At 46.1% G+C, this 19,444-nt stretch overlaps 1 long non-coding RNA gene across 4 annotated transcripts in view; it reads left to right on the forward strand.

Moving 5' to 3' along the window:
* LOC123580864 overlaps positions 1-16,193 on the forward strand; it is a 29,741-nt gene extending 13,548 nt beyond the window's left edge. For 2 of the 4 annotated variants that reach the window (XR_006703503.1, XR_006703502.1), the window contains one exon: positions 6,213-6,707. This is a non-coding gene — a long non-coding RNA (uncharacterized LOC123580864). Of the gene's footprint in view, positions 1-6,212; positions 6,708-11,871; positions 12,013-13,455 lie in introns of those variants that run through there. The other 2 variants (XR_006703504.1, XR_006703505.1) reach the window with 2 other exon arrangements.
* Positions 16,194-19,444: the final 3,251 nt, after the last annotated feature.

Raw genomic sequence — 19,444 nt, forward strand, 5'->3', positions numbered from 1 at the left:
GAACCTGGGGCCTGTTTAGGATTCTGTGTCTCCCTCTCTCTCTGACCCTCCCCTGTTCATGCTCTGTCTCTCTCTGTCTCAAAAATAAATAAACGTTAAATGAAAAAAAATTTTTTTAAAAAGGGAGTTTTCTTATTACCTATTTTATTAATTTAGGGAGCCTCCCCTGTACCTACCACAACAATAAAAGTTCTGTACCTCTATATTATTCTTTTTAAAAACTCATTTACTTATTTTGAGAGGTGAGGGGAGGGACAGAGAGAGAATCCCAAGCAGGCTCTGCACTGTCAATGCATAGCCCCATGTGGGGCTCGAACTCATAAACCATGAGACTATGATCTGAGCCGAAGTTGGACACTTAACTGACTCCTCTCAATGATTCTTAATAAAAGCAATATTTAAAATTTGTACGAAGCTTTCTCAAGGTACCACTAGACATTGTATTCTATGTGGATGGCACCCTGGAGTTGTGCAGTGAACAGCTTGTGCAGTTGAGCTGAGAGTCTTGTGCTTTATGGTTTTATTTTAAGAGAAATAGGCTCTTTCATATATATAGTAGTAGTAATTATCATAAAAACCATTGCTACCATTTTTTTAGCATATAGGATGGACCCGTATATGTTACACAGTACAGAGTATACATCATATTTCATCTTCACAGGAAGTAAGTAGCTGGGATTTGAATTCAGTCCTGTCTGTCTGCCCAAGCCATGTTCTTTTCCCCTTCCTTTTGGATCCAACCACTCATTCTACAGGTGAGCAAACTCAAGCTCAGAGAGGATGCACAACTTGCTCTGGGTCACACAGGGTCTTCTACTCTATTTCACAGAACTTATAGGACCTTGATAAATGTGTAAGAATGTGGCCTTAAAGGAAAGTCTCAGAGAGACATAATAATATTGAACTCATACACACACACACACACACACACACACACACACACACACACACAAACCATATAGCTCAAGCTCTTCGGAGCATTTTTCTGTTCCTTTTCCTTCACACATACTTGGCATCTTGTGGGAAGGTGGGGTTGGGTGGCAAACAGATCCCAAAAGAGGGGAACCCTGAGGGTATTTCCCACAGGCAGGTGTTTGGTTCTCAGCCTGGATTAATTGGAAGGAAAGAGGTGTTTTGTTTTTTTTTAAGTTTATTTATTTTTGAGAGAGAGAGAGAGAGAGAGAGAATGCACGCATGAGTGGGGAAGGGGCAGAGAGAGAGGGAGAGAGAGAGAATCCCAAGCAGGCTCCATGCTGTCAGCACAGAGCCCAATGCGGGTGTGAAATCATGACCTGAGCTGAAACCAAGGGTCCCATGCGCAACCGACTGAGTCCCCCCAGACGCCCAGGAGGGAAAGAGTTTAATTGTGAGGTGGGTTCAATGCAAGTCTGGAAAGTGAAATTGGAATTCTGTAGCCTAATAGTTGTGTGTTTTCAAAAATGAATATTGTAGGTTTTTTGTTCTTATTAAAGACAGCCCATGCTCATATAGAAAATTTATATGATACTGCAGAGAATAAGTAAAAAAAATAAAATCCTGTTCCCCGAAAGACTAATGAGGTTTGTTTATTATTTAAAAAAAGATTTTTAATGTTTATTTTTGAGAGAGAGAGAAAGAGACAGAGTGCAAGTGGGGGCAACAGGGGTTTTTATTGTCCTTGGGTTTTTCTTGAGGCTTCATTACACAGGCAAGCCTGATGAAATCATTGGCTACTGGCAATCAGTTCAACCTCCAGCTCCTCTCCCCTCCCTAGAGGTCATGCATGTGGGGAAAGAGGGGTGAGAATGTTCCCCCAGCAACCAGCCCCCATCCTAATTCATCTTGGGACTCTCCAAAAATCACCTCATTAATGTAAACTCAGGTACGGTTGAAGGGGCTTTTTATAGGAATAACAAAAGACACCCATTTCTTTTTTCCTCCTGTTATCACTTAGGAAATTCCAAGGGTTTTAGGAGCTCTCTGCCAGATGGGGACAAAGACCAAATCTATATCTGTATCTATATCTATATCTTAATATAAATCACAATATCATAGGATCCTTACAGTGTCTCACATGTTACACCAATGCTTTCTAAATTTCTTTTTTTTATTATTTTTTAAATGTTTATTTTTGAAAGAGTGTGAGCAGGTGAGGGGCAGAGAGAGAGGGAGACACAGAATCTGAAGCAGGCCCCAGGCTCCGAGGTGTCAGCACAGAACCTGATGTGGGGCTCGAACTCACAAACTGTGAGATCAGGACCTGAGCCGAAGTCGGGTGCTTCAACGACTGAGCCACCCGGACGCCCCTTTCTAAATTTCTTTATGCTTAACAACCATATTATGGATTGAGGAAGATCTTGGCCTAAAATACTCTTAATTCATGCTAGTTTTGGAAGCTTGGGGAGATCACTGACTTAGTGCAAAAGTCACATTTGCGACGCTTCACATTTGCAATGCTGGAAGTTGTCATAAACAAACCTTTTATGATCATTTGGAAAAGCAGAACGGTGAGTAGTTATGTCAGAGAGACCAGCGAAAACATGAGCTGGCCAATGCTATGCGAATGGGTACTTTGTAGTTTGGGAAAAAATTTCCAGTGACAGCATCCCATGCAGGGTCCAAGAGAGTCCCCAACAATCCAGATGGAAGTGAGAGTGAATGCCTGATAAATGGCTCCAGGGACAATGAGGACACTGATGACCAAGAGGTGTGTGAAGAGTTGGAATAGATTTGTTTTATGGAATAGAGTGGGAAAACAGTGATACTTACAAATTAAGTTTTTGTATAAATTAATTAATTGAATAAATGATATTAAATATGTGTAATAATTCATAAATTTGATAAGCATATCACAGTTTTATCTATGTCACTAAAGTTCTGTGCTCAGGTTGACCAAAACACTATGGGAGGATTTCCCCTTTGGAAAGTTTAGGTCTGCCTTATATTTGGTGCCAGCTTCTGTTTGGGCACGTGTGGGAACTTTGCCCAAAGTGAAACAACTAGGAGGGCAGAGTCAGATGGGTCAGACTTTTTTGCCTTAATGTGTTTGCCTTAATTCTCCAATGAGACCAAACTTCATAAAATCTAAGTCCCTGACCCCATTGTCCACTTACTTCATTCAATTTCAACTCAGAGCATTTATTGAGCACCTACTACAATGGAGGATTCGTTTTTCAAACCTGTGAATCACTTTTAGCACTGAACTAAGAGAGAAAAGACTGACTTTTAACTGAAGATTGGGAAAAAGGACTAATTTGACTAAGAACAGCTCTGGATTCAGGTTTTATAGTCCATTCTCCCTGTTAAGCAACATGAGTTTTAATCTTCCCTGTTCTCTTGTTTACTTCCTGAGAAGGATTAAAAGATGCCTATAACCTCAGCCCCAGTAGGACAGCCTGCAAGGAACAAATCAGCATGCAATTTCCCTTTGTCACCTTTAAAATAAACAAACAGGGGCGCCCGGGTCGTTCAGTCGGTTGAGTGTCCGACTTCCGTCAGGTCATGATCTCGCGGTCCATGATGCGTTTGAGCCCTGCATCGGGCTCTGTGCTGACAGCTCGGAGCTTGGAGCCTGCTTCAGTTTCTGTGTCTCCCTCTGTTCCTCCCATGCTCATGCTCTCTCTCTCTCTCTCTCTCTCTCTCTCTCTCCCTCTCAAAAATAAATAAAGATTAAAAAATTTTGAAAAAAAAGAATTGAGTTAAATTGTAGGACACCCAGCTGGTGTCACATGGGCTTGGTGTGTGGAAAACCCACACATCTGGTGACCAGAAATGTCTTAAGTATTGAGTAAGAGTAGTAAAGGGGACACACAAGAGTGTGTTGTTCCTTTACAGACCCAAAGATAAAAGTACTTGCCTCTTTTCTTTTTTTTTTTTTTTTAATTTTTTTTTCAACGTTTATTTATTTTTGGGACAGAGAGAGACAGAGCATGAACGGGGGAGGGGCAGAGAGAGAGGGAGACACAGAATCGGAAACAGGCTCCAGGCTCTGAGCCATCAGCCCAGAGCCTGATGCGGGGCTCGAACTCACGGGCCGTGAGATCGTGACCTGGCTGAAGTCGGACGCTTAACCGACTGCGCCACCCAGGCGCCCCGACTTGCCTCTTTTCTGAATGACAATTTCAGGAAAAAAACACCTTGCCTTACTGATAGACATATGTAGTGATTAACATCTTCAGACTCTACATGCCCAGGTAGAAAATGTGGATAATAATTGTAATTAACTGTGGACTCCATTGGAAGGTAGGAACCATCCAATTTATTCATCTTTGTCCTCTATGCCTAGCACAGTGACTGATTCATAGCAAGTACTTAACAAATATTTGTCTAACAAGTGAATGAATCCAAAAGCATGACTCTATTTACAAGGCATGCATCCACGTCTGTCTGCCAGACTGTCTTGACACCGGGCTCTTCTTCTTGCGGGTTCTGGGGCAGGAAATAGAGAACTTGGCGATGTACCATGATACATAGTACTCCACACACTTTGATTTCAAACCCACCTAAATTTGAATGTATTCAGACAAGATGATGCTAGGGTGTTCCTCTCCCGCTTTTTTTGTTAAGTGAGCTCTACACCCAACACGGGGCTTGAACTCATGACCCCACCTAACATGGTGCTTGAATTCATGACCCCAAGACCAAGAGTCACATGCTCTACTCACTGAGCCAGACAGGCACCAGGTAAGAGGCCGATTTTAGATGCTGCTGCTTCCACTCACTCTGGGCATAGCCCCATAACTTCTGGTTCTGGGACCTGCACTATGGGAAATTCCAGCTGAAGTAGAGCAAAGGTTTGCTCTGAGAGACTAGTCCAGCCTTGGGATGGGGGTAGGAAACGCTGGGGCCAGTGCCACATCAGAGAGGGGAAAGGACCCACGTATTACTAAAACAATATCTAAGGATAGGGGCTAGCAGCCAGAACTGAGTTTCCGTCAACAAGTCAAGAGTATGGAGGAGCGCCTGGGTGGCTCAGTCGGTTAAGCGTCCAACTTCAGCTCAGGTCATGATCTCACGGCTTGTGAGTTCATGTCCCGAGTGGGGTTCTGTGCTGACAGCTCAGAGCCTGGAGCCTGCTTAGGATTCTGTGTCTCCCTCTCTCTCTGCCCCTCCTCTGCTCACCTTCTGTCTCTCTCTCAAAAATAAATAAACATTAAAAAAAATTTTTAAAAAAAGGGTATGGAAGTTAGGTGGCAGTTGCATGGACAATTCAGAACCCAGGTAGAGAAATCACAAGAAAACTAATAACCAGTCAGAACACGATTGGAAAATCAACACCAAATTTATATTTACTTGAATAGGGATCACTCCATCACCCTGATTATTAAGGGGACTTTACCATAGCCCTTCTGTGCGTGTGGGTGTATGTCTGAGAGATGCATGTGTATCATGAACTATAGGGGATTCTCAGCCTCTTAAAAGGCTGAGAAAATGAGAGAAGGAGAAAACAAACATCTGCCGAGGACCAGGAAGGCCAGGCACAACAGTGCTCTGGTTCCACTGCCAAACGGCCTGGATTGAAGACCCAGCTCTCCTGCTTACCAGCTGGCTAAACTTAGCCAGTAATGAACACCTCTGCTCTCCGTTTTCTACTTTCAAATGTAGATAATTCTAGTACCCACCTGGTGGGGCTGTTCTGAGGATTGCATGAGTTAATCCGTATTGTTGTTGGTTAAAAAGAGCCACAGAAGCTTTGTTATTCCTCCTGTCGAATAGTCTATATCCCCTCCCCTTGAGCCTCGACTGTCCCCGTCACTAGTTTCGACTGATCGGCAGAATAATGGCCCCCAAAGATGTCTGTGTCCCAGTCCCAAGAAACTGTGACTATCTAATGTTATACGGCAAAGGAGAATTAAGGTTGCAGGTGGAATTAAAATTTCTAACCAGCTGACCTTGAGGTAGGGAGGTTATCCTGGGTTGTCCACCTGGTCAAACGAAATCACAAGGGTCCTTAGGAGTTAAGAGGGAGGCAGAAGAGTCTGAGTGACATCGGGTTAGCCCTTGTTGGCTTTGAAGATAGAAGGAGGGCACAAGCTAAATAATGCAGGCATCCTCTAGAAAGCAGAAAGGGAAAGAAAATGGATTCTCCTCCAGAGTCCCCAGCAAGGAACACAGCCCTGCTGAGATCTTGGATTTAGCCCAATGAGTCCCATTTTAAACTCCAGAACTACAAGGTAATGTATTTGTGTTATTTTAAGCCACTAAATGTCTGGTAATTTTTTTTTTTTTTGCAGCTGCAATAGGAAACTAACACAAAGCAATAGAATTGGGCAGAGTTGTGCTGTGTAATATCTAAAGTAGGGCCTTAAGGGATCTGCAGTTTCTAATTTCATCCCTCTGAAGTCAGATGTCACGTAGAAGTCCATTACGGCTAGTCACCATGCTGTGAGGAAGCTCAAGCTAGCCAGATGGAGAAGCACCAAGACGCTAGACATGAAAGTGAAGCCTTGTGGGTTCTTCTAGCCCAGTGCAGCCACCAACTGAATACACCTGAGTAAATGACCCCAGCTGACACCTGTGGAGCAGAACCACCCAGCTGAGCCTGCCTCAGAACTGTGAGAAAGGTTGTTTTAAGTCACTAAGTTTTAAAGTTTGGGGTTTTTGTTGTTGTTGTTCTTTGTTTCAGGGGTTTTTTTGTGTGTGCAATAGATAACCAAAACTCTTAGAAAGCACTTAGAACAGTGTCCACCACATAATAAGCATTCAATAAAAGTTGATTATTCATTATACTAATTTAGTTATACATACAGAAACTTCTCAATAATCCTGTTAAATAGGCATCCTAGTCCATTTGGGTTGCTATGACAAAAATGCCACAGACTGATATTTACAAACACACAAAGTTATTTCTCTCATTTCTGGAGGCTGGGAAGTCCAAGATCAAGTCACTCTGTGTGCAGACTCTGTGTCTGGTGAGGACTGGCTTCCTGGTTCGTGGATGGCTATTATTTCGTTTTGTCCTTACATAACAGAAGGGAGCTCTCTGAGGGTCTCTTGGGTCCCTTTCATAAGGGCGTGAGGGCTCCACCCTCATGACCTAAACACTTCCCAAAGGTTTCCCCTCCAAATGGTAATTAGGTTTCAACAAACAAATGAATTCTGGGAGAACACAGGCATTCAGTCTATAGCCGCAGGTATTATGCCATCTGTGTTGATAGTTGGGATTATGGTTGTGTTCACTCCCTTTCCCCTCTCGCTGCGAGCAGAGGGTACTCTCATGCCACTGATGTTGGGCTTGGTCTTCTGGCTTGTTTTGGCCAATGGGATGTTAGCAGATGTGACACCTGCAGAGGCTTTACATGTGCCTACACAGTGGGGCTTCCCTACTTGGCCTTCCGCCATTGCCCTAAGAAGATGCCCAGGAGGTCTGTGGTCCTCAAAGAGCAAGACGTATGTGGAGCAGAGCCACCCAGCCACCCCGCAGACCTGGGAGCCTGGTAACGCATGCTCGTTGTTTTGTGCCTCTGAGGTCTGGGGTAGTTTTCATGCAGCCGTAGCTGACTAACAAACAGTCTCTAGGTGAGAAAATTGAGGCCCAGGGAGCTTTGTTTAAAAACAAGACAAAGCCTATGGACATGTTCATAATAAAAGAAGCTTTTTATTTAAAGAGCCAAATGAGATCCCTGTACTGGTTTCCTAGAGCTGTCAGAACAAATTACCACAAACTGGTGACTCCAAACAACAGAGATTGATTCTCTCACAGTTCTGGAGGCTAGCAGTCCAAAATCAAGGTGTCAGCAGGCCACGCTTCTCCTGAAGGCTCCGGGGGAGAATCCTCCTTGCCTCTTCGAGCTTCTGGTGGTCCCAGCAATCCTTGGTGTTTCTTGGCTTGGAGATGCCTCACTCCAATCTCTGACTCTGTCAGCACATGGCTTTCTTCCTCACCTGTGTCCCTGTGTGATTTCTCCTTCTCCTTTCTCTTAGGCAAACACCAGTCGTGGGATTCAGAGCCCACCCAAATTCGGGATGACCTCATCTTAAATAATTACATCTACAAAGACCCTGTTTCCAAATAATGTCACATTCGGAGGTTGTTGGGTGGACGTGAATTTTGTGGGAACACCATTCAATCCAGAGCAGTCCCCCTATTTAGTCCTAGAAAACTAGGGATATCGTTAGACAGACCATGCTCAAATGAGAGCTTCAGGCAAAAATCCAGAGGGCGAGTAGTTCAAACCTTGAGGGAAACAGGTGGGAGAGACCTCAGGTCGAAGGTAAGACTGAAACTCCACTTAGACATTTCATACATCTCTGACTGTTTGGGAGCTATGAAGGATGCCTTTGGAAGCTAACCATGAAGGTGAGCATCGCTCGCTTTGAGTACAACTCTCAAGCCATTTTAGAAGCCCACATGATGAGGCACCCTTTTCTATCCACTGCTTTTCCTGTCCGTGCCTTCTGTGATATGCCTCTATCCTGATGAGCCCCCTCCCTGGAGGTGGGGAGCCCCTGGACACCGTCTTTCTAATTCTTGCTCTCCTCTGGGAGATTTATTACAGAGGAATGTATTTCAGAAGTTTGGGAAAACAAATGCACCCACGTGACCCTTGGCAAAACTACTTTCGAGAATCTACAATCTGGCTATTTCAAAATCAAATCTGTGTGTGGACAAGACAAAGCTTGCCATCCTCAGCTGATCCATTGGGCATCCCAAGTTCAAAAGTAGAAAACACCACTTCCTGGGCTAGTTGATCCAAATACAAAACAGAATGTAAAATGTTATTACTATCAGAAGTCCTACTGGGCTCTGAGTTCAAGCAGACCTGGGTTCAAATCCCATTTCGACTACTAAGCAATGATGAAACCTTGATATGTACTTGCTCTGAGCCTCAGTTTGAAAATCTACAGAATGGTTCTAATACTCAGGCCAGAGGGTTGCTGCGAGGATTAAATGAAAGAGTAAACTGTGAAACGCCTGGAACAATGCAGGGTGTGTAGCAGGTCCTCATGGGTAAATTGTTCAGGTCTGTTGTTCTTATCTTCCTGCACGGACAATAGGTGCCAGGAGGTAGAGATGTGTTAGCCATCATTGATCTCAGGAGAGTCCCCAGGTGTCAGGACTGTGCATCCTCTCCTCTCCCACCAGACTGTCCTCAGGGCACACAAAGGGGGAGAGGGGGGATGGCAGGGAGACCCTGGAGTCGGGAGTTTGGAAGGAGACTGGACAATGCAGAGATTAAGGGGCAAGCGAGACACAAAAGCACTAGGAGAAGAAGCGGTTTCATCTTCCAGGGGTTGCTGTGGGCTTTTTTGCCCCTCCTGAAAGGAGGGACAGGCAGTGATGAAGGAGAGCAAAGAATGAGGGCTCCCTGGTGGAGGGAGCAGGCACGAGGGAGGGGCGTGAAAGGGGATGCAGAGACCAAGAACTGGCTGGGCAGGGAGAGGCGGGGCTGTCTGTTAGGCCAAGGCCAAGTCACAGGGGGAGAGATGGAGCAGGGACAGAGCTAATCTGGCCACCGGTAATCAGCACTGGGGCCACTGTGTCTGGGCCACCTCGTATAATAATGAGAGCTAACATTTATAGAGCGCTTACCATGGCTATATATCAACTCATTTCATCTTTATTACAAGTCTACAAGGCGGTCACTGTTACTGCCTTCTCTGAGGCTCAGAGAAGGTGTGGCTGCCAGTTCCAAGAGGTGAGCCAGCGATCCTCACCTCCCGGTGTTACACCCCCAAGGACTTCCCTCCTACCCTCAACTGGAGTTGCTCCCTCCCTGATACTTGCCTGTGACCCTGCCTTCCGAGGGCGTGTTTCTATAGCTCAGCCTTGGCACCCTTCGTACAAGCTGGTGGCATTTCCCCTCTGCTGTAGGTGACTCCCACCTCGCCCTGAGGTCCTGACCCAGCCACGCCTGCCCCTTCCTGCCCCTCCCCTGAGGGCTGGGAAAGGACGGGTTTGATTCTGGTAGTGAAGGAGGGAGACGAGGAGGAGATCGCCCCAACTCCCAAATATATAACTGTTCCTCCCGTCAGGGGATCAAAAGGCCTTAAGGAGACAAAGTCTTTTGTTCTAGAAATATGATCGGCAAGAAATCAAAAGAGCGAATACTCGGAGGAGAAAGAAGTAGGCGCCGACTCGAACTAGCACCAAGTCTCAATGATTCTGAGAGCTGAGGTCAGAGCAGGGAGGGTCCAGAGCCTGGGGCCCAGACTGGAGTCCAGAGATGAAAAGACCCACAGAAGGAAAAGGCAGGCAGAAAGGGAGGGCTTGGTTCAACCCAAAAGAACAGTAGTTCCTCCAACTAGTCCCATCTGGAAGAGCTCCTGAGGCCCTTCTTCCCCAACCTCCAGGTCTCGGCCAGGACAATGCTGGGCAGGCAGCTGACTGAAGGAAAGGGGTGGGTGAAAGCAGTCGAATCCGTTCACCGGACACTGATTTGCCAGAAAAGGAAGTGGGGGTGTCAGGGACATTATTTCCACTTCCTGGATACGTATTCAAACATGGAACAACTGAGTCCTAACAGGACAAGGCAATAAAATAGGCGACCACCCCAGGTGGTACCGCGCCCAACACGGCTCAGAAATGAGGAAGAACTACTAGCTGTATTTTTAAGGCTTCCAGAGAGCAGCATCTGGTTGCCACCTTCCATCTAAAGCACAACAAAGATGCCTCAAGAATACTCTAAAAGGAAAAAAAAAGGCCAGCTCCAAAAAGGTTGAACACAACCTCTTTGCCTTTTAGTAAAATTAAATTGTGGTACATTCCGACAATGGACTGCTGTGTGACCACTAAAGAAACTTAGCTGCTTTCTATGTAGTGATATGGAACGATCACTGAGATAAATGTGGAAACATCCAGAGGCAGATCGTCCTGGAGAATAGGCTGCAGAGTGCGCAAAATACATCTTTATTGGGGGGGGGGGGGGGGGGGGGGCGGGGTGGCTCAGTCAGTGAAGCCTCTGACTTCGGCTCAGGTCATGATCTAGAGGTTTTTGAGTTCAAGCCCCGCCCCACCCCACATCGGGCTCTGTGCTGACAGCTCAGAGCCTGGAGCCTGCTTCGGAATCTGTGTCTCCCTCTCTCTTGGCCCCTCCCCTGCTCATGCTCTGTCTCTCAAAAATAAATAAATATTTTAAAAAATTTTGTTTAGGGGCGCCTGGGTGGCGCAGTCGGTTAAGCGTCCGACTTCAGCCAGGTCATGATCTCGCGGTCCGTGAGTTCGAGCCCCGCGTCGGGCTCTGTGCTGGCAGCTCAGAGCCTGGAGCCTGCTTCCGATTCTGTGTCTCCCTCTCTCTGACCCTCCCCCGTTCATGCTCTATCTCTCTCTGTCCCAAAAATAAATAAACGTTGAAAAAAAAAATTAAAAAAAAAAATTTTTGTTTAAATACATTTTTACATTTGTGCAAAATAATAACATCTGTATTCTTGTATATGTGTGGAATATCTCTAGGAGAACACACATGAATGTGTCTGAGCTACTGAAAATAATGACGTTATGAGTCAGGAGAGCGATTCTCCCTGTGGGGGGCTCTGGGGTGCCGCTAATATTCCATTCTCGACCCATGTGCTGGTTATACGATGTGTTCAGTTTATGAACGCTCACTTGCCGGTACTTAAGATTCGTGTACTTTTCTGTTATACTCTGGTACAGTTTTCAAAAACAAAAAAAACAAAAAAACCTTTGAGGAAGAAATGACATAAAATAATTTTGAATAATAATGAAAACATAACTCCAAACTCAGGCCATCCAGGAGGCTCTCCGTCCCCCTCCCAGCAGATTCGTCCTGACTGTTCCTCACACACCCAATTCAGCACAGGGGGTGAAAGAGGCTTAGGTTTCAACGTTCCCCAATCTGGCCTCATTTACTCTTCCTTCACACTGACCTCAGCCTCTCAGCCTCTTTATCAATTGCTTCAGGACTTTTTTTTTTTTTTCTTTTCCCCAAACAGATTAAGCCACAGTTGTTCATCTGTTCAACAAAGTCTGCCCGCTGTGCAATCTGTGGCTCTCCAGGGCTGGGGTGTTGAAGAAAACCTGCTGGCTGTGAAACAGAAGGGGAGTTGTTTTATTTCATGCCGGTACTTTTCAGTGTGAGCAAGCTTATTTCTTGTTAAAAAAAAAAAAAAAAAAAAAAAAAAAAAGAGGCAAAAACTTAATCTCTCGATCCTTTGAATTGAGGAGAAATTTTTAAAAACATAACAATTTTCCTCATACAAGGTAGTGGTATTTTTCCTAAGGGGGACACAGATTGCCCCAGAAAGAAGAAAAAAAATGAAGTTCTCTCCAACCCCATTTTCAAATTCGATCCCGGGCATTCCCTTTGAGGGAAGTTGGGTGTTTGCCCAGGAAGTTGTGAGTGGCAGCCAAGATTCACTCACACCTGGGATATATAACCTCCTGCAGAAGCGGGGAGGGGAGAAGCCTGGCATTTATTGGAGGTCCTACTGGGTGCCGGGCACCGCGCTCACCACTTCCACCGTTATTACCTTCGTGTGACAATAACTAGGAAGCAGACCTGCTCTCTTGCCCACTTTGCAGAAGGAAACTAAACCTCCAAGTGGCTAAGGATCTCCCCCGAGGTCATGCTCCGTACACACCCCCAGCGCGGAAAGCAGCACTTTACTCTTGTTGCTTCTGGTTCTCTGCAGGTGTCTGCGTGGTTCTCACTTGGGGCTCAGGCATCTACAGTTAGATGTTGGCCATGGCTGTGGTTACCCAGAGGCTCCGCGGGGCTGGATGTCCCCATATGCTTGCTGAGAGAATGAAAGCTAGAGCCGTCACTCAGTGTCAGAGGTAGCCTCTCTGAGAGGGACTGTCCTGAGAAGCCTGGGCAGAGGCCGCACGTCTCCTCTAGCTCTGGCCTTCAGTGCTACTTCTGTAGGTTCTTAGCCAGAGTGAATCAGAGGCCAGGCTTAGGTAAGCAAGATGGGGGTGGACCCCATCTCTCTCTCTCTCTCTTTTTTTTTTACATGTTTATTTATTTATTTATTTATTTTTAATTTTTTTTTTCAACGTTTATTTTTGGGACAGAGAGAGACAGAGCATGAACGGGGGAGGGGCAGAGAGAGAGAGGGAGACACAGAATCAGAAACAGGCTCCAGGCTCTGAGCCATCAGCCCAGAGCCTGACGCGGGGCTCGAACTCACGGAACGCGAGATCGTGACCTGGCTGAAGTCGGATGCTTAACCGACTGCGCCACCCAGGCGCCCCAATGTTTATTTATTTTTGAGAGAGAGAGAGAGTGTGCAAGCAGGAGAGGAGCAGAGAGAGAGGGAGACACCAAATCTGAAGCAGGCTCCAGCCTCTGAGCTGTCAGCGCAGAGCCTGAGGCAGGACTCCAACCCACCAATCGTGAGATCACGACCTGAGCCGAAGTCCCACGCTTAACCCACGGAGCTGCCCAGGCGGCCCTGGACTCCATCTCTCAATGGGAGGAGGCGTGAAAAGAATTTGCAGCCATCCTTAATCTACCACACCTTGAAAGCAGTGAAGCCAGGATTTGAATCCAGGTCACCTGACTCCTTCCTTTGTAGTCCCTACAGGCTTAACCGCGAACATTCCCAGCTACTGGAAATGGCCATTACTGATTCTGGCGTTTGAAAAGGCAGTTGGTGGCAATATCAACACCACTCGGATACCTCTTACTAAGGATGCCAGCGTTGGCTGCACCAAGCTCTCCTGAGAAGCGCCTCAGTCTCCCCGCTACCCACGGGAAGCCGCCGTCTTTCCTAACGGAAGGTGAGTGCCTTCGAAACCATTGAACCCAACGCCTGCAAAGCTTCGCAGGTGCCAGGTGTCCCTCCTTCTGAGGTTGCTGATTCTTCACCCGTAAGATGCTGAGCCCTCGTTGAACCTGGACACGCAGGTTAGGAGTTCTCTGGAGGTTCTCTGATAAGTCCTGTTTGGAATCCTGGGCAAAGGTCTGTGCGCTTCGAAAACCACTTTTTACCGTGGTTTCCTTTAGACGCGAGAGCCCCAGCCACGTTCCCCTGCCACCCAACCTTGGTTACTGTCCCGACCGTGACCTGCCCTCTCCAAACATCCAGCCGCACACTTCTCTTTGGTTCCTCTCTGCTGTTGTGTCCCTTGCTCCTCCAGATTCTTCTGCGGCGCTGTCTGGCACTAGGATACCAAGGCGTGATGAGTTTCACTGGGTATAAGAAAAGCCCAGTTGTCCTGGGGCACTGAGGGTCAGTCAAAACAGGTCAGGAGGAAGACATCTATAGAAAATGGAGGCACTGTCCCCAGAGGGGTCTTCTATTCCTTCCACACCACTGCAGTGTTTGTTCATTCCTCAGATCCTCAGGCTCCTCGTCGGCACCTGTGCCTTGCCAGCCACTGTCCCCCCCCCCCCCCCTCCACGGTTCTAAGCACCTCTTTCCGGGCCCCCCACCCTCTCTCCTCTGTGAGGCTCCCAGAGCCCCCTCTGGTGCAGAACCTCCTGCTTCGGGTGTTCATTGAATGAAGAAACCTTGCTGTTAAATTTTAGAAAAAGATTTTAAAGCTGAGGGGAGGAGGCAGTTCAGGGAATCTCAATGCTGCAAATTGGAGAGTTTAAAACCTAATTACTGTCTGGCCTCGGCCTCAAAAAAGGCCTCAATCAATATTTATTGAATGATTAAGCAAACTTTACATTCACACTGTTGGTAAATAAAAGGATTTTCCTAATAAGCAAATCATTAGAAGAGATTGCTAGAAGGAGTTTAACTTAATTAAGAGGATACTTCTCGAATGTTTTGTTCTATCCATTCCAAATAATAGGCTTCTTACAATTTTCAAGTGTGCCTTAGGTATTTGTTAAAGAATGTCTAAGACTTGTCTCCATTAGATAAGATTTCCTATCAGTTTGTGTTGGCGCTTAAAAGTAATAACAGTGAATGTCTTGTAAATGGCCTTTTCTCCCAACTTTCTACCGATTCAAAATGGAAATAACTTCTTTTCATCCGCCAAACACCAAAACGTATCCTGGCAAGGTAGATCTTAAGAACACAGCTTAGTGTCTTCGTGGGTCAAATAGAGATAGTAATGGCCAGCAGAGAGCGGTCGTTGAGAATTCAACGAGATTGTGACAGGGAAATATTTTGACAAATTTCAAATGCTTTTTAAACTGTGTACTTATTTCCTAGTGTCCCTTGCCCTCCTCCTGATTCGGCCTGTAGTCTTTCCTTATCGCCTTGAAGTCAGCTAGCTTTTATTGCCTCAGGGGAGGAGTGATAAGGCAGAAAAGCCACAAAACTACTTAGGAGTGGTAAGGAGGCCTTTCGAACTGCCAAATTTAACCCTTGAATGATGGAAGCATCAAGTTTGTGGCATAAATATTAAACACGGAAAAACAGAGAACTAGGCATATAAAGATTATCAAGGCTATGGAAGGGAGGAGAGAAGCCAAAGGGAGGCAAAACATTGGTAGTAGTGTCCCTGAGAAAAAGGCTTACCCCAGGGAGGTGGCTCCAGGCAGCAGAATTTGTCAGGCAGAAGGGCTGAGCGGGGAGGTGGGAGTATCAGGCTCTCTCCAGATGCCGGAAACTGTGGCTTGTTCTTGGTGAAGTAGGAGGTAGTTTTGAGGTAGCAGAGAGAACCATGACTTGGAGGTGTGGAGCGAAGGAGTAACCCAGGCAGGGTCCTGATGGGATGTCAAGTCTGGCAGTTGGGACTGATAAAGTTAATTTGTTCACCGGGACCCGCAAAATGGAGGCTCACGTCACAAATCTAAACCCAAGTCAGCCTGTGCTGAGGAAAAACATCTGTCAGGGAAACCTAACACACACCGATCACAATCCTCCACCTCAGCTTTAGCGAGCTTACCTTACCCTAGGAAACAAGACCTGTTAGACTTAGAAGGAAACCCTCATCAATCATGCCCTGTTTCCACATTGCCTCTTCTGACGCCCTATAAAACTCGCTCTTGCCCAAACACCCTTGGGAACAGTGCTCTACTACTTGTGAGGCACTACTCCCCTCGTCTGTGGAGGGTTTTCCCTTGAATAAAGGACATTAAACTCAAATTGCTTCAGTTCTGTCACTTGACAGGATGTAATGGCAGATGCCACTATGGATAGATGGACACCAGGACATGGAATCCCAGCCTCTTCCCATCACCTGGAAACTCCTCAGGCAAAACCTGGAATAGAGCAGGAGCCAAAATCAACTGGAATTAAGTTTCTGCCACCCAGAAGAACGGGCATTAAAAAGAGAAGTTAAAGCCATTTAGGGGCTCCTGGGTGGCTCAGTCAGTTAAGCACTCCGCTCTTGATTTCAGCTCAGGTCATGATCTCAAGGTTTGTGGGATTGAGCCCCACGTCAGGCTCTGTGCTGACAGTGTGGAGCCTGCTTAGGATTCTCTCTCTCCTTCTCTCTCCACCCCTCTCCTGCTCACGTGTGTTCTCACATGCTCTCTCTCCCTCTTTCTCAAAATAAATAAACATTAAAAAAAAAAGGAATGAAAGCCATTTATAGAAAAAAGTAAATTAAAATACATTACTAATTTTACATATTTCATCCAGATCTTAAGATTTGCCCCATCCTAAGATAATGATATAAGTACCTGATTATACAATATGTGCTTGATAAATGCTAGTTACTATTACTACCTTTGATCCCAAGACAAGATACTGAAGAAAGTCCTATTATACACTTTAAGAAAGGCCTACTACCAGATGTGAGGGCAATCTGGCTAAGACATCTGTCATTCCATTGATCGCCAGGGTTGATTTGATTGATCTGGCTAGCTAAGTGGGTGTCCCCTTCCTCCCTCACCTCTCTGTGTGTTCCCCCCTGAAGCTGCACACTTGGTCAAAGAGGATAACCTTCCCCATAGAGGAGGACCATTCTTAGGTCGAGGGTGTCTGGGTAGGTGCACTCCCCTGCTAGAATCTCCAAACAAGCTCTCAAGGTCCATTTGTAGAAGAACGTATGGTAATCAAGCTTCCAAGACTCCAGACATATCCAAATGAGGTGCTACATGTGACAGTCTGCCTTTCTTTTAAAAAGGAGGAAGGAAGGAAGGAAGGAAGGAAGGAAGGAAGGAAGGAAGGAAAGGAGGAAGGAAGGAAGGAAGGAAGGAAGGAAAGGAAAGGAGGAAGGAAGGAAGGAAGGAAGGAAGGAAGGAAGGAAGGAAGGAAAGGAGGAAGGGAAGGAAGGAAGGAAGGAAGGAAGGAAGGAAGGAAGGAAGGAAGAAAAAGAAAGTCCTATTACTTTCCCTTAGAGAACCAAAGAGGGAAAGGGGGGGGGGGTCATTTTATTCTTGCTGAGGGACACTGAAGTTAGAACAGTTGTGGGAGGATGAGCCATCAACAACACAGAGAGGACAGCAATGATGAGCTTCTATGACTGGTAGGGCAAATTTCCTCTTTGCTTATTTTTTAACAGATTGAGTTGACTACATATGGTCTTCTAGAGAAACCACTATATAGTCATCAAAATCAGCTTCCTTTAGGGCACACAGTCAGACTACATTTCCCAATTCTCCTGAGAAGGTGGGTGGGATCTTGTGACCAATTCTGGCCAATGGAATGGGGTAGAAGTAGGATGCTGCTTCTTTCTCCCTGAAAGCCTTTCATGTGATCCTCTATAACTGGAGCCAAAAAACCCCGAGGATCTAGGAAGCAGTCAGAGCCTGAGTCTCTGAGAAGCCACTTGGAGGAGAGCCATTGAAATAGGGCACTTGGGTTGGACTACTCCTAAGTAAGGAATAAGCTTTCCTTGGGTTAAGCCATTGAAACATCATGGCTGTTTGACATAGCAGCCAACTCTAACGCACACTGTATAAATGCTAGAGTAAGGGTATGGAGTTCCTTCCAAACGCGATTATGGCTCCCTACCTCTGAACCCCCACTTTCTACCCTTTTGCTGCATTCAGCCTTTTTAGTAGCCTTCCCAGACGTCCAGGAGTGGGTAAGTACAATAGCGGCTTGCTTGCCTCCTAAATGTTCTTTGGGATTTAGGCATTTAGGAGAGTGAACATGAAGTGGTTTCATGGTAAGAACTTAAAAATCCGATTGAGAGAATTTTCGTAAACAGAAGGCACGTTCGTAGCCATCTGGTTCAACCATTAAAATAAGTGAGAAGGAAACTGAAGCCTTGGGGGCACAGTTGTGACTTAAGACCATAGGCTGGATAGCACTCGCAGCAAAATCAGCACCCACTTCTTCGGAGCTCCCACCAACGTGCCCATTGACGCCTCTGGACATCCAGTGCAACATTGCATCTACAACTCAAGCTCTAGAGTTGGACCAAACTGGGCCAAGGTTATGGCTCCTCTTCTTACCAGGCAGACCACCCGAGAAATAGTATTTTATACCTCTAAACAGCATGTAACCTTATCTGTGAAGTGGAGATGATGATAATAATAGTACTTGGGGCACCTGGGTGGCTCAGTCAGTTAAGCATCCACTCTTGATCTCAGCTCAGGTCTTGATCTCAAGGTTGTCAGTTGAAGCCCAGCACTGGAATCCCCATTCAGCATGAAGTCTACTTAAAAATAAATAAGTAAATATATAATAATACTTTCCTCTTAGGGTTGTTATATCAACTAAACAAATTAATGCATTCGGAGTACTTAGCACACATCTGACCCTAATTCAATTTTGGGAGCTTCTGCCATTATTTAAAAGAATACCATGGGACCCCTGGGTGGCTCAGTCAGTTAAGCGTCCACCTCTTGATTTCGGCTCAGGTTAAGATCTCACATTTCCGGGGCGCCTGGGTGGCGCAGTCGGTTAAGCGTCCGACTTCAGCCAGGTCACGATCTCGCGGTCCGGGAGCTCGAGCCCTGCGTCAGGCTCTGGGCTGATGGCTCGGAGCCTGGAGCCTGTTTCCGATTCTGTGTCTCCCTCTCTCTCTGCCCCTCCCCCGTTCATGCTCTGTCTCTCTCTGTCCCAGAAATAAATAAACGTTGAAAAAAAAAATTTTTTTTAAAAGATCTCACATTTCCTGAGACTGAGCTCCATGTCAGATTCTGTGCTGATAGGGCGGAGCCTACTTGGGATTCTCTCTCTGCCTCGCTCTCTGCCCCTCCCCACTCATGCACACACAGGCTCTCTCTCACACAAAATAAATAAACTTAAGAAAAAAAATAAAAGAATACCAAACTTGTATAAAAACAATGCCACAGCCTTGAAAGAACAACATCCCACACAGCTTGAGGATTTCTTCCTTTGTGAACAGAACTCTGCGTTTTCTACCATGCTTTTGAAGAAGTTCAAAAATATGCTTTGCTATATTGATTATTTGGAGCTGAAGGCACTTGAAAAACAGCAGATACAGGGAGAGGCTCTCTCTGAACTCCCCGCATCTGCCTAAAGACAGATCCTCTGAAAGGAACTCCATTGTCATCAACCCCCAACCCTCGAGTTTCATCAACCAGGGAAGACTGGCTCCTGTCACAGGAGAGGAGACTACGAGTCGACACGACACCCAGACGGACTTTGTCACACACTGTCATACTTTCCCTCTGTTCTTAGGGCCCCTCCGTCTTTCCCCCAAGTCACTTACTGTCCCCTAAGTGACCTGCATCCGCACCCC

Source organism: Leopardus geoffroyi, chromosome A3 (assembly GCF_018350155.1).
Source record: "Leopardus geoffroyi isolate Oge1 chromosome A3, O.geoffroyi_Oge1_pat1.0, whole genome shotgun sequence".
Taxonomy (NCBI): domain Eukaryota; kingdom Metazoa; phylum Chordata; class Mammalia; order Carnivora; family Felidae; genus Leopardus; species Leopardus geoffroyi.